The sequence below is a fragment of the Peromyscus maniculatus genome, chromosome 2, assembly GCF_049852395.1.
Source record: "Peromyscus maniculatus bairdii isolate BWxNUB_F1_BW_parent chromosome 2, HU_Pman_BW_mat_3.1, whole genome shotgun sequence".
NCBI lineage: Eukaryota > Metazoa > Chordata > Mammalia > Rodentia > Cricetidae > Peromyscus > Peromyscus maniculatus.
The window spans coordinates 35,641,444-35,668,733 of NC_134853.1; the positions used below are offsets into that span (position 1 = coordinate 35,641,444).

The window sequence follows — 27,290 nt, forward strand, 5'->3', positions numbered from 1 at the left end:
AGAAGAAGTAATGAGGTTCCTAGAGTGAGTGGAGAATAATTTCTCATTTTAGCTGCAGCTCACTAAATGATGAAGTGGGAGGTAGGACAGGGGCTCTGGGTGTGTGGAAACTTTTGAGCAACTTTGGCATCCATGAAAAGCCAGATCAGGGAGGGCAGGGAAGTCACTCATTATGGATGGGAAGAGAACAGTGGGACTGAAACACCCGCACACCCTGAGGTGGGTATTCTGGGGTAAGGGCAGCAGCAGTTCCAGGATAGTCATCAGTATTCCAGAAAGTACCATGTGCAATTCAAAGTTAGGCTTCAAGTTCATCGGAGTCAAGTCTGAGGTTAGAGGTGTCTGGAAGTGACATTAGCTTTCTGTGCACTTATCAGTATCCTGAAGGTCTCTCATATTGCGCCTGCAGCTCCCAGCTCCCCACTTTTTCTAGTCCCCAAATTGTTCTTGGTTATGTCTGCCTCCTCCACTTTGAGCAGGAGAACTTCTAGTCACCACATCTCTGTCCCTCACCGTGTGCAGGGACCATCTAGTCTCCATGTCTGCCCTCCCTTACTGTGTTGGAGAGGGTTATCTAGTCTCCATGCCTGCCCTCCCTTACTGTGTTGGAGAGGGTTATCTAGACTCCATGCCTGCCCTCCCTCACAGCGTTGGAGAGGGTTATCTAGTCTCCATGCCTGCCCTCCGTCACAGCATTGGAGAAGATCTTCCAGTTATCATGTCGTCTGTCTATCTCCCTTACTGAGCTTCCGTACAGATCATCCATTCCTTACAGGAGTCTTCACTCCAGACTCAGAGAAAATTTTGGAACTCCTTTGAAAATTTTATTTGGGTGTAGACAGGGTAAAGTCAGTGAATATACAATATACTACATAAAACTAACTATAAGTTTATGTTTGCAAGAGGGCTGAGAGCTGAAAGATCAAAACTAATGAACTACCTTGTTTCCTGTCTGTTTAGAAAATCCTGTAGTGGAGCCCTGAAAAGTCAGTGAGGAAAGATCCCACTCAGATGGACACTGAACTACATTCCCTCAAAGTGATTTAACCAGTCTTTTTGTTTATTTGCTTGTTTGTTTTTCAAGATAGTTGTACTGTATAACAACCTTGGCTATCCTGGTACTCCCTCTGTAGACCAGGCTGGCCTAGAACTCACAGAGACAAACCTGCCTCTGCCTCCCAAGTGCTGGGACTAGATGTGTGCACACCACTGCAATTTAACCAATCTTTAACAGTACAGACATTCCTCAAACAAAGCTGTGCATTACTATACATAACCAAGCACACTGTTGGTAGGGGGCCCCCTGGAGCATAGTAAAATGAGGTGGTATCACTATGGGCATGCAGAGGGTACTGGGAACCATCTCCCAACCTGTAATCAAATTTCCTTTCTCACAGACCATAGCACAAGATTGGACAGACTAAAAACACCCAAAGTTCTTTGTATTATTCTTTATGGTAACATCTTTCAAAGTCAACCAATTTCAACATTTTAGATTATACTTTTGTATTGTAAGGTTGAATGAAACAAGTTCTAATTATTTTAGATGTTTAAAAATAAAATGATTTGCATGCCTATTAAATAAGAGACCATGAATCCTATACCTTGATGATTTACACCAGCAAATAATACTAGATTCACAGCCCTCATGAGACCGGAACTGTCATTAGAACCTGATCTGTATAGCACCTCATTTGGCCATCTGCCTGTAGAATGTACTAGTTAAGCCCTCTTTGTGAAACACACAGAGCAAAAAAAAGTTTAGACTGTACAACATTTCATTGAAAACTACTCATGAGTTTTTAAATTCCCAATTTTTAGATTGCTGAACCTTTTCCATGACAAATACAAGAAGGTCCAACATTCTGTAATCAGAAGGCAGCAGTGACTACGGCCGCCTGCCTGCACCCTCAAGGTATGCATTCATGGCTCCAAACAACTGGGGATCATGAATTTGAGGGAAAACACTGTACTAAACATGTACAGATGTTCTTCAGGTCATTATCCCCCCAACTAGAAGAGCTCAACAAGTATTCACACTGCATTAAGTATTGAAAGTCATTCAGAGGTGACGTAAAGCAAATGGGAAAGACTGTGCAGGGCATATAAAAACATTTCTATTTTATGTAAGTGACTCCACCATCTGAGGATTTGTTATCTGAGGGGAGCCCTGAAGTAGCCATGTACATTATCAACAGGCAGTGTATTGCCTTTAAAAGAGTAACAATGTACTTACAAGTAGCAATGGTAATATGCGAGTTAGTGTTTTAGCCATCTAAAACCCCAATGGCAAGGGTAGCATCTATCTTTCACTACAGTCTTTGCTTTGCCAAATTCTAAGTATAAAAATAATATAAATGAAAGTTGTGCAATTTGTATTTAGTGGCAAAAATTATGACCCTCCTGTGACTCTTAAATACATTTTACCATTATAATGTGTACATAATGAGTATAACTTAAAACACTATAATTGACAAGCACATTGAGACTGTGTGTGTGTGTGTGTGTGTGTGTGTGTGTGTGTGTGTGTGTGTGTGTGTGTGTGTGCGCGCGCGCGCATTTCTTATCAGGACGGATTGGAATAAGTCCATCCTATCACAGTGCATACAATGTGGTGAGCATCCATTCTACACTTGGTTTACTGTCCTGTCAGCTTCCATTTAACCCTTCATAGTTTCAATAAGTTCCAAGTCCATCTCTGGTGATTCCTTTGGTGGTAAGCTCAGTGATAGCACGGTTTTTTGTTTATTTGTTTTGGTACATCTGATCTTTTGTTTCATGTGCTGGCTAGTTTTATGTTAACTTGATGTAAGCCACAGTTATCTGAAAGGAGGGAATCTCAGTTGAGAAAATGCCTCCATAAGATCTGGCTGTAAGGATTTCTCTTAATTAGTGACCAATGGGGGAGGCCCTAGCCCAGGTGTGAGTGGTGTTATTGCTGGGTGCTATAAGAAAGCAGGCTGAGCAAACCATGGGGAGCAAGCCAGTAAGCAGCACCTATCCAGGGCCTCTGCATCAGCTCCTGTCTCCAGGTTCCTGCCCTGTTTGAGTTCCTGTCCTGACCTCCTTCAATAATGAACAGCAATGTGGAAGTGTAAGCCAAATAAACCCTCTCCTCCCCAGCTTGCTTTTTAGTCACAGTGTTTCATTGCAGCAACAGAAACCCTAAGAAAAGTCACACCATTCCACATTCCTAAGCAACCAGTCTGGCTCTCACTGAGTCACTCTTGCTGGACAAAAGTCTCTAGAGACAAGATCTAGATCACTGGCAGTTACCTATATCCTTGTGGTTCAAGTTTCACCCCCAGAAGCACCGCTTGTTCTTACTCTGCTGACCCCACTGTCAGCCAGTTTTCTCTTTAAGTGCCTGTTTCTATACAAGTTCACATGAGTCAACATGGAGAGACAAGCAGGCAACACAGTCAGAGCACTCACTCTCATCTGTGGGCACTGAATCCAAGGTGACCACAGCCCTACCACGGATGGGGCTGAGAGCCTCGAAAGAACCGCCATCACCACGCACTGCTGAGGACAGGCACCTGCTGTTTACATACTAATTTGTGGAAGGAAGAGCTAGCTCTGAGGTTTGTATTTTGTATAAGTGCAGTTATCATTACTTGAACTATGGTGATGGGAAACTGGTTTGTTGAACTAGAATATAATAACTGGAAATCATGCAGATTGGAACCATGTAAGCAAAAAGTAATGATTAGGAGCAATTTAAATCTACTAGATGAATTGTTCTAATCCAACAAGCTGCAATAGAGTACTGTTAATTTATTTATGTTGAGAAAGAAACCACCAACTTCCCAAGCTTTGCATAAACATTTGAAATTGAAAAGAATATCTGGATATAGGAAAAAATGAAAAAAAGGATCATCTGAAACTAATCAATTCTTTCATATTCAATAAAAATTGTTTAAAAAAATGACAGTAGTTATTGGGTATTCCCTTGAGTCACTCAACCGGGAGGAAACCGAGGAACACTGAGTGAAGTAGCTTGCCTGGCAGGCCAGTCCATTATGAGGTGGCAGAGCTGCAACAAAATGCAGCGGCAGGGTTGTCCTCAACCTTAGGAAACAGAGAGCTCAAAGCACTTCCAGGAAAACAGCGAAGTCTCACAAACCGTCACATTCCCCATATTAAATACACACTGTCCCAAGGCAACTAGCTGTCTTGTGGAGAACAAGTTTTGAGCTGTATGCCTGATGGGCACCTTTCTGAGGAAGCTCACTTACTGTAAAATGGGCAATGGGGAAGATACCTGCCGGTATGAAGCCTCTTCAATACCTCCAATAAGATGATGTGGTGGGCATAAAGGTACCTATTAAAATGCAGCCTATACTTTCAGAAAATGGGTGTCTCAGTTAGGGTTTCTATTGCTGCAAAGAGACACCATGACCACTTCAACTTTATGAAGAAAAACATTTAATTGAGGCTGGCAGTTTATAGTTTCAGAGCTCCATTATTGTCATGGTGAAAAACATGGCAGTGTGCAGGCACACATGGTGCTGGAGAAGGAATGGATAGTTCTACATGTTGACCCACAGGCAGCAGAAGGAAGCTATGTATCATATTGGGTATAGCTTGAGCACATAAGACCTCAAAGCCCACCCCACAGTGACACCCTTCCTCCAACAAGGCCACACCTCCTAATAGTGCCACTCCCTATGGGCCAAGCATTCAAACACATGAGTCTATGGGGGGCCATTCCTATTCAAACCACCACAATGGGTTTTGTGCTTTCTCCTTTAATTAAATGCTTTTCCATTTTTAAGAAATCATTGAGACATTTTACCTGAGAATCTCTATGGAATATTATTTTCTGGAATATTATGATTGGTTATATGTGCATATAATCAAATAAAATTTCAAATATTTAAGTAATACTGTAAAAGGCAATTGAATATAATGACTTCTTGACAGTAGCTATCATATGGAAGTAAAGACATGACAAATTATGGGAATAATTGTTTAAAGTGGTTAAAATAATATATTTCAACACAGAAAGCTACAAAAAAAGCTGACTTTTAATAAGTTTATATTATTTGAAAGTACTTATAACTGCCATCTATTTGTCTTTCAATGGATGGTTTTCTCTCGGGTCCCTAAACCAACTCCTAACAACCTATCATTACACCCACAGGTAAAGTATCCTTCAAGCCTCACCAGGGAAGCTTTTGTTTACAGTAGATGATGACTAACACAGAGACCCTCACCTTGCTAAGGAACAGAGAGTAAGCAACTCCAGAATGCTCAGCCCTAACTGGACTGTGTGTACTGCACCCCCACAAGGGTTGGGTGTCATTGCAGAGAAGGGAGGTGGGAAGAGAGTAAGAACCAGAGGCAGTGGGCAACTACAAGGAAACAGTGTCTTCAGGACACAGCAGGGCAGGGGCACATGAACTTACAGAGCTGGTGACAGTACGTGTGTGTAAGACCTGTGCAAGCTGAAGCCAGACCAACTCCCAGCATGGTGACTGCAAGCTACTGGAGAAAAAGAGAGTCAGTTTTCTGTAGGTGTGGAGGGCCACACACCCAAGAATGTTTGGGTAGATCAAATTGGCTTTGATGGGGGTGAGGAGGAAATAAAGTTGGGTGGGAAGAGAAGTGGGGGTAGAAATCAAAATGTAATCAAAATCTGTTGCAGGAATTTCTGAAAGAACAGCAATAACAACAACAAATCCCAAACCTGAGCATCTGGTTGTAAAGGTTTTGTTGCTATTTTTGGATAAAACAGGTAGTGTCCCTTTCGGCCGTAATTCTGCATTCCATGCCAAGAAACACTCAATCATGTTTTTGACAGGTAAACCTTGAAAGATGAGTGCCATAGGAAAGGTGGAGCATGCAATATAAGCACTCTGAGAAAAGATGTCTCCTATTAGTCTTTCAATCATTTACTTAGCACACACACAGTTCATGGCAGGAAAAGTGATTCAAAAGATAGTTTCAGCTTGTAATAAGACTGAATTCTTACTTAGCCATTGCTCAGATAATTAGACAATGAGAGAGAATGGAGAGGAGAGGAAGGGAGAGAAGCTTAGCCAGAGGAAGAAAGAGAGCAGACTTCAAAGACAAGCACCAAAGGAGCAGTTCAGGGGTGGAGGAGGTGGGGGAGGGGCTGTCTAAAGCAGTGATGCTAGAGATGGGCTTTCAAGAATGCAGGCTTCACCCGAACGAACCCCTACTCACCTTCACACACAGTGTATGGAGGGCCAGGATTACAAACAAGATGTGACGAAAATGTGAACCATTGTGACTAGTTTTTGAACCGTTATAGCTCCAAGAAGTTAAAGTTTATTACTTAGGGACTTGTTGTCAAAGTTGATTTGGGAGAGACCCAGAGTGTCTGCTATAGAAATAAGACAAACCCCCCTTCCCCCCGCCGCACAGCATTACATTTATTGAACAAACTGCACAAACTTCCTGTTTATTCCAAGACCCACACTGATCATGAGAACTGCATATTCCCTTAATTGAAACAAGAATTTCTCTGTGCCATGCACAACTGTTTGAATTCAGCGGTTTTAAAAAGTGTGTGCTGCACTGTGTCCTGTGGAGCAGATAAGGACACAAAAGCTTCTTTATATACATTTCCTATCATGTTACAGTTTGTGAACCTCTCCACGGTACTGAAGGTGCTGGCCTGAGTGACTGCTCAGTGTCCACCCTGGTTTCTGAAACACCTAGCTCAGCTGGGGCTTTACATTCAATACGCAGGTAGAGATGTGCAGCCCTGGGAAGGGGAGACAGAAGAAGTAGAGAACACTGGCACCGGAAATAAAAAGAAAGGGAATGACAGCCTGCGGTCAGCAGGAAAAGAAGGGAAGAGGAGTGGTGGAGGAGACATACTCGGCTACCTGTTGCATGCTATGAGCTACACCATCAAATCTCACATGAAAATCAATTCATGTAATGGAATTAACAGTAATAATTGCCCAGTGCATTACTTCCCACAGTTAGGAATCTTATCATCTAGTCTATAGTTGTTTGTCTAATTTAAAAGCATATTCTTAATCAGTTAATTAGGATATATTCTGAAGTAATAGCCATACATAGGGAACATGTAATTTTTTGAAAATCAAATTATATACAAATGAGGATTAAGTCCTCTAGCAATCAGAGTCCATATTAATCTTGTTTGTAGATTATTTTTAATCTGAAATTTGTAGGCAACCTTGTTATCTCCCAATGCTTTTGTTCTCAAGCACAATTTTAGGTTGAATTTTTTCAAGTTCTGACAACTGTACCTGCTATTTCCTCAAATGCTGCAGGGTGACCAGTTGAATCACAGTGACACAGTGGTGGCTTTGTTTGTGGTCTGGGTCTCTTAGCATCTTCACTCTGCTTTCATGTGAACAAACACTTAAAAAGTGCTGGTGAAGAAGCTGGAGTTACTGAATTAATGGTTAAAAAAAAAAAAAGATGCAGTGGTCTTGAAAATGACTAAAAGTAGCATTCCCATTGGAGATTTTAAGTTTTAAATGTCATCTGTGGACCCTGAAAACAGCAAAAATACCAGTCGGCCACTGCTGCAGCTCCAATTATGGCTCAGCTGTCTCCCCGGGGACTCAGAGGAGCTTGTGTTCTGGGATTCCCCCTGGGAGGGTTGCTCCTGCCTCCTGGCTCCAGGTGCAGCCTGCAGCTGAAAGGAAATAGGCACCAAGAGGTACAGACAGTGCTCAGAGATGTGGTGTGCCATTTAGAACCATGGCAGTTTGTTGGCTGGAAGCATCAGTCCACAACAATCGAATTACAGTGTAGTAAAGGACTATGAAGAAATAAATTTTAACAATGTGCATATTAAATAATAACTGTCTGCCTATTAATGTGGCACTAAACATGCCCAGAAAGAACAGAGCTCAGAGCTGAATTATGCATTAAGGAAGAATGGTGAAGAGTGAGTAAATATAAACTTGCTTTCTGAAGTTTCAAAGATATGCTTAAATGCTGTTATTCATCCTATATTTAAGTAATTATTATGTCTGCATTAGTATCATTTTTAAAACTACATTTAAATGTTTAAGTGTGTCACAATTCATTATACCACTAATGATTTCTGTTCACCTCCTGAGATATTACTCCCACCTTTCAGTTAAGAAGTGAACTAGAGCCATGCAGTGGTGGCACACACCTTTAATCCCAGCACTGGGAGACACTAACAGGTGGGTCTCTGTGAGTTTGAGGCCAGCCTGGTCTACAGAGTAAGTTTCAGGACAGTTAGGGCAACACAGAGAAACCCTATTGAAAAACCAAAACCAAAACCAAAAAAAAAAAAAAAAAAAGAATGAACTAGATTCGAAACACTGCAACCAAAACCTACTGTAAATGGAGAAAGTGAAATTATATATGCTTTCTTTGATCTGACACAGGCATGGTAAATACAGCATGTCTCCATAAGGCTGTTAGAATTTAAAGCACAAAATAATGCACAAACAGTAAAGCTGACTAAATAAAATTACATTCTTCCAGATGTTTTCCCACCAAACCTAAAACAGTGCTGAGATGCTAGCCTTGGTCGGGTGCAATAACAGGGGAGCCCGCCTGGTGAGAGCAGGTCTGCCTTAGCGCTGTTAGTTACATCACATTCAATAACATCCTGATATTTGCAATTTTATATAGATGCTTTTGAAAAAATAAAACCAGAGTCTTATTCTAGATACATTTTTATTTTTTTTCTAAAACCAGTGTAGAGTTCATATTCCAGGAACTAGACAGAAGGGTTTATAAAGTACTAAGCTGTTTCCATGGCAACTGGCTGCTTTGCAGTGGAGAGATAAGTTTACATATTTCTTGTATCCCAGAGACCACACAGGGGGAAGAGATGCCTGAATTTGGGATTTTCAGGGTCAGTACCAATAATTATTTGGGGTAAGGTTTTTATTCTTATAAGAATGTCAGGAGGGAAGCTGGCATTAATATTTGAAAGTTACCTGTTCTTAAATGTTTCCCTATTCTTTGGTCTGCCTAAGACCATCAGGAAATCAGTAATGCTTTTTGGGGGGTATGCTAGTGCTAAAGTGATGCCCAAAATTCTCTTCAAGTCATGCTATGACTTACAGATGGTTTGACTGCAAACTTCTGTTGCTGAATCTTGGGAGAGAGGAGCTGCTGGGGCAAAGACAGGACCTTTGCAACCCCACGTGTGCTGCAGTGAGTGGCCATGGTTCATTTCACAGTGTGACGCAATTTTCTAGTCCTTGAAAGTTATTACCAACTATTTAGAATAATCAAGAAATGCAGGTTAGTAGTTAGTCATTGCAATCGAACTTGTTGTCATATTAGGTATGTTTTCAAGGTCAAGCAGAGATATATTTTAGATATTTAGATATTCAGAGATCAGCAGAATATATCCTTTAAGATGTTTTAATAGCATAAATTTGTTTGTTATTAGTTTTCAGTTGGTAATACAAGTTAGGATAGAAAGTGAATTAGGTGCATTTTGGACTCACCAAAATAGGATAGATAATGGAATATTTTTGCTGAATTTGTCAAATGCAAATGGAATAGACATTGTTGATATATATATTGCCTGTATATATTATATATAGTTATTGTACTTATTGTATATAGTTTTTCTTATATTATAATTTTATTTTAGACAATAAAGGGGAAATGTGGTAATATTTGATTTGTGAACCCCAATAAAGCTTATCTGAGGATCAGAGGAGAAAGCTAGTCACTATACTAAACACAGAGGTCAAGCAGCAGTGGCATAGGCCTTTAATCCCAGCATTCAAGGCCACACTGGGAGCAGAGCCATGCGTGGTGGCACATGCCTTAAATTCCAACACTAGTTAACCATAAAAGTCTGGAGGTTTGTACAGACTGACAGGGACTGACAGAGCTGGGCAGAAAGAAGAAGTGATGTAGCTGGGTGGAAAAATGAAGTGAGATGGCAGGGACAGAAAGGATATAGGTGTGAGTGTATAGGAAATGTCTCTGCCTAGAGGCTGGGGAGTTGGCAAGGTGAGGTTGGCTGTGGCTTGTCTTATTCCCATTGATCTCTCAGTTTTTATCCCAGTATCTGGCTCTGGGCTTTTTAATTAATAAGACTGTTTAGCAATTTGTCTTACATCTCTGGGCCTCCACACAGGGTCTCCTCAGCTACATACCTGGTCTTAGTGGTTTTCCTTAGTTGTGGAGGGAGATTTCATAATCCCTTTCTTCAGTCCTTGACTCTAAAGCCAGAACCGCATGGACAAACCTGCCAAGTTCTGCTGCTTGATGGGGCTGGAACATGGCCTCCTTGTTCAATTGCATCTTCACCAGCTTCCTATTTTCAGTAGTTACCTTCACTGCCTAAGCTTGGCTGTCTTGAAACTGGATATGTAGACCATGATGGTTTCAAACTCAGGGATCCATCTGCCTCTGCTTTCTGAGTTCCAGGATTAAAAGTGTGCACTACCACACCCAACTCAAAGCTTTTCTTTAATTCCTTTTCACAAGTTGGATACTTAGCTGTATAAGATCTTGCCTTGAGGTTACCACTCCTTTTAATCCATGTTTTAATCTGTTTATCTCCTTGAACATAGGATTTAACTCCATTCCATTTGCTGGTGCCCCCTTTCTCCTCAAATTGTACACTTTGTATTTTTCCTTGCTCAGCTTGTACCTTTTCATTATAAATTTTCATTAGAGTTACCACACAACAGAATCTATACTAGCCTATTTTGAGATTTCTTCTGACAATGGAATTAACCCAAATCTCTTCATTTTAGCATCAGGCAGACTCTTTGGACAAGGGCAAAAAGCAGCTATATTCTTCACCAAAATATCACAAGAATGATCTCTTGTTAACATAGTAAAATTCTTCTCCTTTGAAGCCTCTTGAGTCAGGCCCCCACTGTTCAAATCACCCTCAGCACCACTGTCTTCCATGTTCCTACTGGATGGCCCATGAAGCAGTGCTTAAAGCATTCCACTGTTTTCCTAATCCAAAGCACCAAAGTCCACATTCCTCCAAACAACAACATGGCCAGGCCTATCATAACAATACCCCAGTCTCTGGTACCAACTTCTGTTTTAGTTAGGGTTACTATTGCTGTGAAGAGATACCATGACCACCACATATCTTATAAAGAAAAACATTTAATTGGGTGGATTACCTTCATGGCAGGGGAAAGGTAGCATGGAGGCAGACAGGTAGCCGAGAGTTCTACATCTTGATCCATAGGCAACAGGAAGTTAACTGTTACACTGGGTGTGGCTTGAGCATATATGAGACCTCAAACCTTGCCTCCACAGTGACATACTTCCTCCAACAAGGTGACATCTACTCCAACAAGGCCACATCTCTTAAAGTGTCACTCCCTATGAGCCAAGCATTCACATACATGAGTCTATGGGGTCACACCAAAAAGTGTCTTTTCAAATTGTCATTAATTAGAGCCTTATTTTTGTTTGTGGTCTATTTATCACAGGAAATCATAGCCTCTAATAGAAAAAAGTAAAAAAAGAAAGAAATCCCCTTCAGATACTTAGTAAAAGGTAACTCAAGCCCTCACAAGTAAATTTATCCATAAGACTGAGTTAGTATGAGATGAAGATACTATTTCAAAAGCACAATGGAAGAAAGCAGCCATCAGATAAAAATATCAGCCATCTACCTTTAGATCCTCAATGCAAATGGCAAAGTTGAAAAAAGAGCCCAAATTTCCTCAGTACTGTAGAAATAATAGGCTAGACACAGATGACCTTCAATTGACTAAACACTTTATGATCCCTTTATACTAATATCCACCAACTCCAGTGGGTACTGCGAGGAGGTGCCTGTGATGGACAGACTCCATAGCAGACGTGAAATAAAACCACTCAGCTGTGAAGGTTTTTATTTCAGCTTCTCCTGCCCTTTGTTGGACTATTTGATTGTCATCCTAAAACTTCAGATCCATACTGAGAGGTTTTACTACTGCTAACGGAATATTCATGGCACTGGTTTCTCATGCTGTCAGAAAAAGTATTTATGCACACAAGAGTATAAAACTGTTGTAACAGCAAAACACCACAGATTTACAAGAGTTCTTGGTTACAAGGCAGCTGATGAGCACAGTGTTCACCCTGCAAGCTGTCTAATCCAAAGTCCAGGGTTAGAAGGAAAAAACTGTCCTTGACTGTTTTTGGACAAAATACTGCTTCATCTTCATGCTGATGCTCTTCCTCTTGCATACTGCCACCACCATGAAGGCAGTATGCTACGGTGATGCTCAGTTTGCTTGCTAATCCCATACACTCCAGGGCCCACCATCAACCAATGATCATAAACCTTCCTAAAGCTTGGGAAATAAGAGAACTATCATATGCTTTATTACATTAAGCATCCATATTGATAGCATCATGTAACAAGAAATATATACAATCCCTGAACTTAAACCTCTTCCAGAAATGAAGGGAACACAGATAGCCTATTACAGTAAGAAAGTGGAATTCACCATTCAGAATTTCACTATGAAAGATGAACCATCTTATCTAGAAATATCATTTTATTGGAGGTGTTATAAATTAGATATATGACTTTAAACATTTTAAAATGGAATTTATCAAATTTGTTAAATAATGTTGACAACTGAGGAGTACTGGGGAGAAAGAAGACTGTTTAATATAGACTGGATGTGCACATGCATGCAACACAGTGAGATTTAACAGAGAAACTAAATTATGATCATTCTTTAAACTTAATTGTGAAATAGATATAATCTGAGTATATTAGAATGGGGGAAATTTTGATATATAACCTGTGCACTGAGTAAAAATATAGAAAGCTTTCTTTAATTCCATTTTATCAGCTTTATTTGACATCTCTTTAAGCCACCCAAGGACTGTAGGTACTGGGACTAAGTACTAGATATTAGGAAATGTTACCTCTGGACAAGTCTTTTGAACTTAACCAATTGCTACATTTTTTGAAAGCTACAAATTAATTTTATGAGCCAAATCATATTCTGCTAATAACAACTAGCTCATGCCTGTATTAGTTTCGTTGATTTTACCTCTGTGTTGGCTCCTAACAAGCTTAGGATGTAATAACTTTGTGCTCAGTAAACTTCAAAATATTTTATTTTTTGTTGTTGTTATGGATGTTGTATTTTGTTTTGTTTCTGTTTTCTGTAGGTTTCTCAAGAACAGCAGTTATCAACCTGTGAACCCCAACCCCTTTAGGGGTCACATATCAGATGTCCTGCATATCAGATATTTTTATATTATGATTAGCAACAGTAAGAAAATTACAGTTATGAAGTAGCAATGAAATAATTTTATGGTTGGGGATCACCACAACATGAGGAACTATATTAAAGGATCGCAGCATTAGGAAGTTTGAGAACCACTGCTCTAGAACACAGATGACATGGAAAATCAGTATGTGAGACAGACTGAGGCAGAGCAGTTTGGGCTGGAGGATTCCAAATTCAGAGCCCTGAATTTTACTTCAAATCCCCTAACACTCCACTCTGGGTATCTGGGTCTTAAAAACAATAGTGGCAAATAATCCACCAGTTCTGATCAATAGGTGCAGCTCTGGGTCCAGGAGTCTAGTTCTGGAACTGTGATGAACAGGGAGATAGATGGCCTTGCAGCTTAGGTTTTTCTTCTACGATCCATGCACCTCTAGAGTATACCTTTCCCTGACTTCTAGTGCCTCATCTACAAAGCAGAGATGACAATTACCCACACCCTGTCACTCAAGGCTACTGAGTGAAAGTGCTTTGTAAATGTACAAGCCCATGAGCAAAGCATATTGCAGCAGCGGCTGCAATACTGACAGTCTTAAAAAAGTAAGCTGGGCTCCAGAAAGCTAAACAGCTCTGCCATGGACCTTGAGGACATGAACATGATTTCTCTGAGAACATGTAACAAACAAGCCTAAAGTGGGACACTGATTCGCATATTGGCTTTTGTTTCTGCCTTGTCTTGGTACACAGTGTCAAGAGGTTCAGTTCACAGACAATTCCCACATTATTTTATATGATATTATTGATAGCACAGTACACCATGGTGGGGAGGCTCTGTTTATCTCATGGTGACTGGGAAGCAAAGGAGAGGAAGTGACTGGGTCCCATGGCAAGGGCACAGCCCTAATGGCCTAGCCCCTTCACTGGGCTCCCCTCCCTAGAGGATCCACCAGTCAGTCTCCAGCCCATCACAGTCCGGGAAACACAACTTCAATATGTGGGCCCTTAAAATCCACACTAGAGCATTTAATATCCAGACTGTGGCAGTGGATATCTGCAACAACCTTCTTGGTTCAGAAAAATCTTTCCGCAATCTAATCTTAATTAAACAACATGGGTTCCAACATGGGTTCCAAATCAGAAGAAAATGTTCACCTCTAGGATCTGTGAAGCTGCTGATATCAGAAATTATCACTCTTTTGCTTCCTGACAAGGTGCTAAGAGGGGCTAGCCTGCAACCAAAGCAGGTATGCTAAAACCGAAATTTTGCCTCCTGATTACCCAGTATGGCTATTGTCAGAATTAAGTGAGCAAGTACACATAACCAGCTCTTTACCATGACCAGCCCCCTGGGAACTGCCAATGTAGGTAAAGCAAAATAGAAACTCTATAACTGTCCCTTTAATAACTTATGAGCCACTGCCACCTGAAGTTGTTTGAATATTAACATTCCATTCTCCATATTAGGAAATACATAAGTACTAACAAGTTCTCTTAAGGAACCCAAGTCCACTATGGCAAGTGAGGGGCTAAAGCCAAAGGTGGTAGTTGTAAAGTATTTCACTCACCCTGGTAGTGCCATACAAGTTTCATACAAGTATGGAATCCTCTATGGCATTTCTTAAGTGCACAGTGGTCCTATTGATTTATGAGGCCAAATGCCAATTAAAATGTGATGTATTAGTTTGAACTATAACAACACTTGTGATTGCTATTCTTGGTTGTCAACTTGATTACATCTGGAATTAACTAAAACAGAAAAATGGCTGAGGACACCTGTAAGGGATTTTTTTTTTTTTCTCAGCTGGATCATTTGAAATGAGAAAATCCTGATCTTAGAGGTGGGAGGATCCTCTTTTAACCTGGACCACACCTTCTGCTGTCAGCCTACATAAAAAATATGAAGGGAAGGAGGGAAGATATCTGTGTGTGTGTGTGTGTGTGTGTGTGTGTGTGTGTGTGTATGTGTGTCTGTCTCTCTGTCTCTCTCCCTGTCTCTCTCTCTCTCTCTCTCTCTCTCTCTCTCTCTCTCTCTCTCTCTCTCTCTCTCTCTCTCTCTCTGCCTACTTCTTCCCACCATCACTAGCAAGTCCATTCTTTCACTGGCACTAGATCCTACTGATATGGGATGTTCTGTTCTTCTGTACACTGTGAGTAAGTGTTGCTCTCATTGGTTGGGTTAAGGTTTTTGTTTATATAGACAAAAGGATAAGAAACAAAATAAAAACAGATTCAGAAAAAAAAAAAAAAAAAAAGGCCTCTACAGATGCAGAGATCCATGGCCAGGCTCCAGGCTGAGCTCTGGAATCCAATTGATGAGAGAGAGGAGGGATTCTGCAGGCGAAGGACATCGAGATCATGATGGGAAGACATGCAGAGATGACTGGCCACACTAGTGGAAGCCCATGAACTGTGGACTGGTGGCTGTGGAGCCCCCATGGGACTGGACTAGGCCCTCTGGATATGGAAGACCCTTGTTTGGCTTGAACTGTTTGGGGGGCACCCAGGCAGGGGGATCGGGATCTGTCCCTGGTCTATGGGCAGGCTTCTGGAATCCGGTGCCTGTGGTGTGACACCTTGCACATCCTTGGTGCAGTGGGAAGGGGCTTGGACCTGCCTAGGCTCAGTGTGCTGGGCTCTGCTGACTCCCCATGGGAGACCTGATTTGGGGAATGTAGGGATGCAGAGTGGCTTGGGAGAGAGGGCTGGGAGGTGGGAGGAGGATCTGTGGGTGGTATGTGGAGTGAGTAGAAAATTTCTTAATAAAGAAATATGATTCTTACGGAGGGTTTATATGAGCAAGAATTGTTGAAACCAAGGTTGGATAAAGCACAGGGACAAATAGCCAAAGGAATGGAAACACATGAACTATGAACCAAAGGCTGAGGGGCCCCCAACTGGATCAGGACCTCTGAATAGGTGAGACAGTTGATTGGCTTGATCAGTTTGGGAGGCAACTAGGCAGTGGGACCGGGTCCTGTGCTCATTGCATGAGTTAGCTGTTTGAAACCTGGGATTTATGCAGGGTCACTTGGCTCAATCTGGGAGGAGGGGACTGGACCTGCCTGGACTGAGTCTACCAGGTCGATCTCAGTCCTCGGGGAGGCTTTGCCCTGGAGGAGGTGGGAATAGGGGGTGGGCTGGGGGAAGGGGAGGGGGCAGGAGGGGGGAGAACAAGGGAACCCGTGGCTGGTATGTAGAACTGAATGGTATAGTAAAATAAAATAAAAGGAAAAAAATAAAGAAAAATGAAAAAAAAAAGTAAAAAAAAAAGGCCTCTAAATGGGTCATGACATGTTTAAAAGCTACACTTAAGCTTGAGAGAGCAAAGAAAAAGATATAAACAGGCTTAAAATATAGAATTAAAAGAATAAAATAAAGTCCTTAGAAAGGGGAGTAAAGTAATATAAAGAAAATGAGGCACATGAGGATGGAAAATGCACAGAAAGTCTGGGTTATGTATATTACTATGTTGTCTTCAAAATTTTTGACTGCTATGAGACATTTGATTATAAACATTACTGGATTAATCCAACTTAAATATTTGGAAAATGTCTTCACTTAAAAGTTTAAGTCAAAAGATATGTTACTTTGGAAAAGAGGTTCTGCCTTTATTTTCATAGGAAACAAGAGGCTATGAATTCATTCAAAGTTAAAGATGAATAGATTTGACTGAGGAAGACCCCTTGAAATCCTGACTATAGACATGGATAAATTATCCATGAATAAACCGAAAGCAAGACACATGACACATATTTTACCTGCTCAGACAGAAAACAAAAAATTATCTTTAACTGGCTTGTGTACAATGCGCAGTTTATATTTGTATTAATACAGATATATATGTTACCTTTAAAATTTATAAATTTTCAGAACAAGGGGACCAAGCACCAATAAAAATGGCACAGATGACCCAACATCAAAAACAGCTTCAAGGCTACTTGCTGAGATGATTCAGCCTCATAGACTACTCCAGTCAGGATTTGACTATTATCCTAAATTTCCTCACTGTCTTCCAAAGATTACCAGTGCCCCCCAATCAGCAGGAAGTAGTCTAAAAAACTATGCCCACATTCCCCAAAATAGATTATGGATATTTGTCCTTGTTCAGGGGTTTGGTTACAAATTGTTATTGGTCATAATCAATCTCTTTCTAAAAAAAGAAACGGGGATATGATATAGAAATGATAGGATAAAAGGGGAGATTACTGAGTCTATTTTAATTAGGGAAAAAAACTGTTAATCTTACCAATTTTGCATTAATATGGATTTTGGTTTATTGATACAAATTTAAAGTGAATTTTGTTATACTGTATATATATATATATATATATATATATATATATATATATATATATATTTCTACTCTTGTTTAAGATATTGTGTTTATGCAACTCATTTAAAAATGTAATATGTAATTAAGAAATACAGATTAATAGTCATCTACAATAATCAAACTTCTGGTCATGCTAGTTAGGTTTTCTAGATATACAGTGATATGTACAGGTTGGTAGATAGGTAATTTTTAAATAATTCAAAGACCTACAGAATATGGCATTTAAAATGTTTTAATAACTTGGACTTTTCATGACAATAAGACAATCTGCTCCTGGCAGCACCAATTTACTTCATAAAAGGATGATGGGCATCATAGAAACTCCATAGGAGTTTGCTTTCATTATGGTAAAATTAGCCATTTGGCAAGAAACTGCTTTTGCCTTGACTGCTTGACTGTATGCTATGTAACTGGATATGCAGGACCCACAGCAAAAATGACTGCTGAACTTAGCCAAAACAAGGTGGGATGGTCCTTCAAATTTGCTGCTTCACAGAAAAGTCTACCAGATACTATAGACCTATAGGTTGAAGATGGATGCCCCAACATTGCAGAGGAACTTTGGATGACTATCCAGGCAGCCAAATGTTCCTGTCATTTGTAAAATTTTGGAAGTTGCTTACAATGCTCTTCCTATTTACTCAGATAATATTATAATCTTCTATGGCCTTTAATGGAGTGGAAGACTAGAAAATTATAATTATAGTTTTCCTTAATTATGTTAAAAAATAAATTAGATATGAAACTTTAGATTCTCAAAGATAAGATAGATGATAGAATATTTTCTTTAATTTTGCTAAGTACAAATAGACTAAATATCATAACTATAATCCTTGCTTCATAACTGTTTTGTTATATATAATCTTACTATGTTAAAATTAAAACCTTCCCTTTTGATTAGATAGAAAAGGGGAATGATGTAGGATATCCTTCTGTACCCTGTGAATATGTGCCACTCTCACTGGTTGATGAATAAAGCTGCTCTGGCCTGTATCAAGACAGAATACAGTCAGGCAGGAAATCCAAGAAGAGATATAGGGGAAGGGTGGAGTTTGGCAGATGACATCCAGCTCTCCAAGGAGCAAGATGTCAGCAGACTGGTAATACCATGGCCTCATGGCAATACAAAGATTAATAAAAATGGGTTAATTTAAGCAGTAAGAGCTAATTAGTAATAAGCCTGAGCCACTGGCCAAACATTTATAATTAATATTAAGTCCCTGAATGATTATTTGGGAACTTGCAGGCAGGAGAGGAACTCTCGATTACAGCCTACTTCTCCAAGATTCTGGTATATATTGGAGACCAGTCGAGACATCCAGCCTCATGAACTGAATAACTACTGGATTCTTGGATCTTCAGTATCTAGGCAGCCATTATTGGATTAGCTGGACAACAGCCTGTAAGTCATTCTAATAAAGCCCCTTTATGTATGTGTGTGTGTAGAGAGAGTCATTCTATAAGCTGTTACTCTAGAGAACCCTGACTAATACAACACTTCAGATAGTACTTCAAAGCCAGGTTTCAATGTTCTTAAAAATAACAGTATTAACCAGATACAAGTGTCAATCATCATAGAATGCTCAGAAACACAACTGTGCATTTAAATTAATAAGGCATACAGCAAACATGCATGTCAAGTATCATGCCAAGGGTGCAATGGGAAACCCCAATAAACTACAAATTTGGTATAAAATGTCTTCAGGTGATCTCATAATTTCCCATTTGTTAAAGCAGATTTAAAGTGGCATACTCGAATCATTTTTCTGTATCGCACTTATCATCTCTTAATCAAACGCTTAGTAACCAAAAGCTGCTAAAAATAAGAATGCTCGCTCTCAAAGGCTATAACCGAGGCAGGACATTTTGGCCTGAAACTCTTGTTGACTGCCCTTAAGAGGGCTAGTGATCCCAATATGAAAATGATGCTGTAGACAGATAAGGTACACTGGAGTGGGTGCTACTGAATTTGAGTTGCCAGTGCCCAAGGACAGCAGCTGGAATAAACCACTGCTGGAAAACGCAAAAGTAGGCTACATCATGGACATGGCTACTGGAGGGGTAGAAAAGCATACAGCCTTCAAATGGTTAATATGGAAATGGGCCAGGGATGTTACTAGACAGTTCCTCATACCTTCTAAAATCAAATGTGCAGCCCCGTGGTCCTGAGCAAAACATATATACTTTTCTGAATTGCAAGATGATTATAAAAGCCATATATCAGTTTTTTTAAGTTTCTCATTCATTAAGTAAAGGGCCGTCACTCTCTTTTCCCAAATAAAAACACATTTTTGAATCAAAAAATACACCATCAATTGTTGAACTAGAAGTGGGAAAAGAAGCCCTACCTATCTTTTCATCCTCGTTTTAATGGATTCAGAGCTTCCATTTAACCCAGAGGTATAGCCAGCACTGGACACATGAAGCGTCAATTAAATGTAACTGGAAGCCGATGAGAGGAGGTGTGAACAGTGGGGAAGGCTGTACTTTGTTTTGATGTGTGTACTTTTGAGACGGACCTCTCCCAGTACACAGTTCAAGGTAACTCTGGAACTTGAGCCAATCACAAATACTATAGTTTGAATGGTGAGACCTTTGCATCCAAAGAAAACAGCCAATTGGAGTTAAAATCTCAACTCTAGGGGAGCTGGACTCTGAACAAAAATAATATGTGAATTCAGGTGAGGCTGGATTTCAAGAGTATCCCTACCTTCTCCCACTTTTCAGTCCTGGGGATCAATCCCAGAGCCCTGTAAATACTAGGCAAGTGATACCCCAGCCTTTGAAAGACCATTATTGTTGACATTTGTGCTCTGATTGCTACTTCATTTGACTTATTTAAAGTTTAAGATCAAGTCCTAAAAGTTGATTTTATTTTAAAATAAATTTGGTTGTATGCGTTTGGGGTATACAACATGATGTTAGAAGATGGTGACTGCCCTGGACCAAATAAACTGATCCAGCATCCTACAGTTACTAGTTATTATTTTTCTTTCTTCCTGTAGGAATACCTGCTGGATTTTAGTCCAACTGTTGCTGTCAGAGATTGAGGGACGCAGCTGAGAAACACCAGCCTCTCTTTTCCTGTGTCAGTCCAACTAACGTCCCAAATATCTGAAATCCTCTTTACTGAGCCAGATCTGCAGATTCAGAGTTAAAACCAACTTGTAACTTGTAATGTGTTTATCATCTCCCAGAATACTGCAGAAGAAATGAACTACACTGTCAGATGGGTCGTGATCAGTACTTGTTATGTACTCACAGACAAAAGGACTAGCATGCACCCTCTCAAGGTCTCAGAGCACAAAGAATGCTCCCTTGGGCAGATATAAATGCAGGGCTAAGAAGCCTTCCCCAGGGAGCGAAATCCGAAACGGAACTTTCCTCACAAAGAGGGCCTGACTCAAGCTCAAGCTCTACCTGCAGCTCTCTGTGCTGTCAGAGGTCTCCATGATTTCCAGAGGAAATAATGTTATCGCCCCCAGTTGTGCTTTCTATATTAGGTCCACTAAGATGCCACTCTAGTATGGCCATTTAAGAACTGACGTCAACTCTCATTCTGTACTGCTGAACCAAGTTTCCATTTCGAGAAGGGCTTCTGAGCTACAAATGCAAACTGCTTCCATCCACTTCAGCAGCTGATAAGCTCATAGGACTCTGTGATACTGGAGGATTCAAAAGTTGCTATGATTTTAACCAAATTTACAGAATGAGAAGAAAGTCATGCTTGCTTCTCTACATTCACTGATATTTTTGAGTCAATGTTTGTAGTCTTAATGTAAAGTTTTGAAATGATTTTATCATATAATTTGAGACAAAGTACACAGATGCTTAAAGAAAGTCCTAATTTCAACACCATTTGTTGACGGTGCTACAGCCTGGATTTGACACAGGCACCGGTGCCTCTGGTCTAAAACCATGAGCTAAACAGACTCCCCCCACTTCATAAGGAGCCCGTCTCAGATACTCGCTTTAGACAGACCGCTGACTAAGAACCACGTTTTCTGTTAAGTTGTAAAGACTTTTGTTATATGAGTTACAGATTTGCTGAATGGTTAAACATTCGTGAATTCTGATAATAAAGCAACAAGTACATGTACTGGTGTGGACGTACACCCCCCACCAACACACATGCAAGAACCCAACCCTAAACTGCAGTGAGCCAGGCATGCAGAGAAGAGTTACAGACACTGAAAAGACTGGAGATGTTAGGTAAGTGGTGACTCTGTAATTTAAACTTATCAACACATAGGTAACTCTGTTGAACAAGGCAGGAGAAGGGAAATGAGACAATAAAAGTTTCCAATGGATTACTGGGCTGGCTTGAGAATTCAGGCTAACGCCAGAAACAGGCACAGCGCTAAGTCAGTAACAGAGTTTTCTGGGAAGGAAGGATGGTCACAGCACAGACTGCCTCAGAGTAGGGTCAGTAGGACCTGATGCCTGAAGGGGCATCATTAAAAGATCAGTCACCTAACGAGGCTTCTTCTCTAAAGAAGGTTGCTGTGCTGACCGTCATAAGAAAACTTGTTTGTCTATGAAATGAAAATGTGGCTTTGAATGTATCCTACAGAGTTAGACCTATTGTCTTAGTTCTTTTTTTTTTAACTGTGGTTTTGATAAAATATTCTAACAAAAGCAACTTAAGGAAGAAGGACTTATTCTGTCTATCATAGTGGAGGAGTCCAGGAGGCAGGGCTTGAAATAGTTTGTCACATAGCATCTACAATCAAGAACAGACAGCTATGAATACATTTTATTGCTCAGCTCACCTTCTCTATTTTATATCCTCCAGTATCCCCTGCCCAGGGAATGGTCTGACAATTAGGATGGGTCTTCTCACATCAATTATCCTCATGAAGAAAACCCCTTACAGGCATGCCCAGATGCCCACCTGCCAGGTGATTGTAGATTCTGGCAAGTTGACAATTAATACATAAGCATTTCAAGATAGTGATGCTTGGAGAGTATAAAGACCAAGCATAGAAACAGTGGTGTCTCCTCCACTGACAAAGAGGAAGACTTTCCCAAGGACAACGAAATACAATTAAAAGTAGTTTCAGGCTTTCTGTCACACCTTCAAGAATGGATTTAATTTTAAAGCAACTTTTTTGTTTTTAAAGAACTAAGAAACAAGAACTTAGTTCTTTAAAAGAAAGACCAGAGAGGGGAGGATACTTGCCAACCATGTGGTCCTTTGCATATGTTTTTCCCTGTACAACTCAGTACACAGAACATTCTTTTACTCCGGAACTATAAATGGCAGTAGACACCTCAGAGGTTTGGGAAAAATAAGAAGCTTTGCATTTTTTTGGACCACTGCAACCACCATACCTGCTCCCTTCTTCCAATGTGCATACTCTTACAGTTCTTAACTTCGGAGTCTCTTTCTTTCCTTTCTTAAATATATGAAGTCATTCTCATATCAAACTAGATGTCCCTACTTCTCTTAACCCTCCCATTCCAGTTTCTTCACTGCACAAATTTCCACAGCCAATTTTCTGTTGCATGTATCACTCCTTTGCTGTAGAGAAATCAAGTGGTGCCAAGGTAAGAGAGGCCTGAAGTTAGAGCCCCGGTTGAATCACAAGGTTGCCCTTTGGTCTGAGGTTTAACCTCTTTGATCCTTGCTACAGTGTGAACTGGATGTTTGATGCTTTCCATGGGCCTGATTCTCAGGGGATGACACTGGGCAGTGAGTGATATGCCATGTAGTAGGAAGTTAAGTCCTTAGGGGAGTATACTTTCAGGGGACTGTAGGAAGCTACCCTCTTCTTCCTCTTTTGCTTCTTAGTGATAAAAGGGCCATATTGCTGTGTCACATGCTCCCCTTTACTACCAAATGTCACATTCATTTAAAAATAATGGTTCTGCCATCACAGACTGGAACCTCCAAACTGTAAGCCTACGTCAACCTTTTCTCTATATATTACTTATTCCAGGTATCCTGCTGTAATATTGAGAAGCTGGTGAACATAGCCCCATCTACACATGAAGATTCTAAGGCTTTCTTTTTAGGACATGTGTGAAGGGCAGATGTGGTATGAGTCACCTCCAGCACAGTGTTCATTTCCAGATTATGGGTTCAAATGTAGCTTGGCCTTCTTTTCTGTAGATTTTTGTAAAGAATATAGTCACTACACTGACCAAGATACTAATCATAATTCGTTTCTATGGAAATAACCCTGAATGACTGACAACTGTGTACACAAGGCAATCAAATTAGTTTTTTACTTGATTAAAAAGGCATTTTAAATGTGCCAAATATCTTAATTGGTAACTTAGTAATTATAATCAATAGATCTTAAACCTTACAATAAATGTATGTTAAATCCTCAAAATTAGAGTTAGATTTTCTGTTCTTGGCAGGAGAATATTCTTTTAGAGCACAGACTATCGGCCATCTACCTCTTATAGAAACATCTCTACAATAAACGTCTAGAACCCTAACTGCTTTTCTAAGAGAATGCCCTATCTGTTCCCTCCAGTTAAAAAAGCTCTGGCTGGCCCAAAGGCACATGAGTCTCATTACAGTAGCTGACTTGCCCTGGTTCCTGAGAAGATCTTGCTCAAGGTCAGCTGTGAGGGCCCAAGGGGAGCCCCACCTGACTGTGCTGAGGAACCTGAGCTCTGAGTCACTCTCTTGGCAAAGAGCTGTTCTGGGAAGAGAAAAGCCAGAGGTGCCGGTGTGAAAGGAAGCTGAGTCACCAGCAGGGAACACAGGGGCTCTTTATGGAGGAAACTTTGAATCCAAAGAAAAAAGGCTATCTGAGGAAAAACTAGCATGACTTTTGAGTCAGGACCACTTAACACCAAAAGGTATGCAAGGGCTATGTTCACTCCCAATGATTTCTCAAGCATCTAGTAGGCACAATATGAAAGAATTACAATCTACCCTTCAGAAGTTTTTTAAAAGTTACCTTTTCAAGGAGAAATTGACTTTATCAGTTACTTAAATTTGACTAAGATAGCAAGAAACTCAAAACAAAGGGGCCTTTAAAGCCTGTTTTCTGAAATTGCAGCCTCAGGCTGGCCTCTCAGTAACTGGTGCCCTCATCTCTTTTAAAATGTCTTAGGTCACATACTCAGGGGTTCTCATGTTCTAGAATAATTAAACTAATGAAAATGAAGAAAAGAACCTAAAAAGATCATTTTATATCCTATTACCTCATGATTTCACCTCTCTTTTTAGTTTCTATGAACAAGGATTATTTCAAACACCCAGTGTCTACTCTAAACAATGTCGTCCTAAATGCACTGTTGAGAACAATGAAAAATGCTAGTGATGTGACTACATACGTGCTGCTAACCCATAATACATGTACTTATGCAAGAACAAAGATCAATGATGCAGAGATGCAACAAGAAATTGGTAGTTAAAAGCCAAGGGTAAGAGAAAACTTTTGCAGCACTTAAAAAAAGTTTGCATGCCATTTATGAGAAAACTGCAAATGGTTATAAAAACAACTTGAAATAATTCTTACAGACTGATCTAACCCTATTAGAATTAACCAGAGGCAGGGCTAAAATCTGTTGCCTATAGCCCAGCTGATACGTGGATGTGCCACACAGATGACTCTTTCTAACCATACAAACACAAAATCTAGCTCAGTAGCTCTGATAAAGTGCCATATAATTACTTGGCCCAGGAAGGTAATTGACTGCTATCCTTACATAGCAAGAAGAAAGCAGGGCTGAAGATTTGGTTCACCTACACCATCTATCTGGTCCTCTCTGTCTCAGTCTCTGAGCTGGAATTCAGACTCTGTCCTCACCACTCTGATTCTCAGGATGGCCATCAGCAAAGCTCCCTACATCAGCTCCCAGGATCCACCTCATCATCTCATGCCCAATCTCAGACAATTCTACTTCTCATTCAGAGAGCAAAGGTGCTCACTTGTTATGTTTTCTCCAAATCCAGGCACACAAATGGAGTCTTTTAAATACCTGGAAGGTGAGTGGTAAGTACTACTGTGCATAACAATTGTAATTATTAGCACATATGCAGACAAGAAATGAGAAACCTTGGTGGGGCTTATTTGTTTATTTAATGGCTGAGAGCAAAATACTTGAAACCCTAGGCTCCTTGTCTTAATATAATAATGACACAGGTTTCAGAGACAATCAATAGCTTCTGCTTAGAATGGATCAAAGCAAAGCCATCCGCTTACCGAAAAGGCAATGAGTGTTTTACAGATTGCAGGCAGAAGCCAAGGAAAGCCTTCCTTGCTTAAAATCCCCTCTGCAGCAGGAAATATCTGAAAAACACAGGAAGAGAAGGCTACTGGTGTTTTTTATTTGGCAAAAATAGGGAGATAAATAAATGTATTTAGCATCCATCATAAAATGGTAATTCCATTAATAATTAGCCAATATATATTTAAATATTAAATAGCAGACATGTAAGTAACACAGATGCACTAATTTTTGTATATTTTATTTATAAGGCACCTCTACATTTCAACTCTTGCTTTTATTTTGTTTTTAGAAGAGAATTTAACCACAATAACAATCCCACAAAAAGAACCATGTAAAGTGAGGATAAAGAAATCACATAAACAACCTCAGTTTGACTGGTGCTCACCATCCACAGAGCAGGAGACCCTGCCCACTCAAGGGAGAGCCTGGGTAAGAACCACTCAGCAAGCTGGAGCAGAGATCCTGGTTGCCACAGGACTTCCCTGCTGTAAGTAATTTGTTTGTTCATTTTGCAGTCACTTATTAACTCATTCAGCAAGCACTGATTGAACATTTTCTAGGAGTTCAAGGCTTTGGGGGTTTAAGACAAACATCTTATTTGTTAGAATTTACAACCCAAAGAGGAGTGATTGGGGAAGAAAAGCAAGACAAAAAATAGCCACTCTCTCAGAAAGTCCTGATGAGATGTGACCACTGATCAAAGCCCTATGGGAACATGCCAGAAGACCCTGGAGACCCTGTTCTAGGCAGAAGGAAAAGCCAAGCCAAGGAAGGCCCTGAGGTCACCTAGCCTAGCTGTGCAAGGAGAGGGGATGTGAGGCGGCAGATGAGTGGCCAGTGTAAGTATGCACAGACAGGAAGTTGATAAAGGTAGAACCTTGGCAAATATTCACGTAGAAGGCAGGTTGGGAAGGAGCAATAAGACACACCAGGCCTAAGAAGAAAGTGGCTTTCCCAGGTCATCATGCCAGAGTGCTGCTGCTGCCCAGGTCAGTGGCAATGAGGGACAGTCTTGTAAACTCAGCCTGTTGGGTGCTACGATAGTGGAAAGTGGAGGCTGCTGCCTTAAAGAGTCTAAAAGAAAGCATAAATGCTAGTTGGGGAAGGCACTAAGGAGGGGTTAGATGTTCTCTGGCTGAAGGCCACAGGGAAGGTAAACACAATACCCATTTTCATGTAGATATTTTAGACATAGTAAGATATAGCGAAAATACTTGGCCTTTAAAGTGTCCCTCCTTTACCAATTCATCAAGACTTAAAGGACATCTAAATTTAAAGTACATGGCATTTTCAGAAATTATTTTTTACGAGTACTGAAAAAGCAGATGCCTTAGTCATGGCAAGGTGAAATGGAGTGCTACAGTTCAAGGCCAGGTTTTACAAGCTTGTCTTTAATTGAGTATCTAGAAAATAAATGTCAAATTAAGAGTCTACTGGCACCCAAAAGCAGAAAGGGTATTTTGTGGCAATGTGAACAAATTCAAAATTAATCACCAGATTACTCAAAGTACAACAGTCATAAAAGTGTTTTGTGATTGTTCCTAGATAAATTTCAAATTAGTGGCTACATTCTTAAGAATGTCAAG

The 27,290-nt window shown here is 40.3% G+C and overlaps 1 protein-coding gene across 12 annotated transcripts in view; it reads right to left on the minus strand.

Moving 5' to 3' along the window:
- The window catches only part of Fam110b (family with sequence similarity 110 member B), a 135,940-nt gene that overhangs the window by 41,007 nt on the left and 67,643 nt on the right, over nt 1–27,290 (minus strand). For 8 of the 12 annotated variants that reach the window (XM_042270882.2, XM_015987989.3, XM_015987987.3 and 5 more), the window contains one exon: nt 25,677–25,763. The exons of 3 other annotated variants lie outside the window; for them this stretch is intronic. The gene's annotated coding sequence lies outside the window, so the exon portion shown is untranslated. Of the gene's footprint in view, nt 1–7,250; nt 8,194–25,676; nt 25,764–27,290 lie in introns of those variants that run through there. One more of the 12 variants, XM_076563948.1, reaches the window with a different exon arrangement.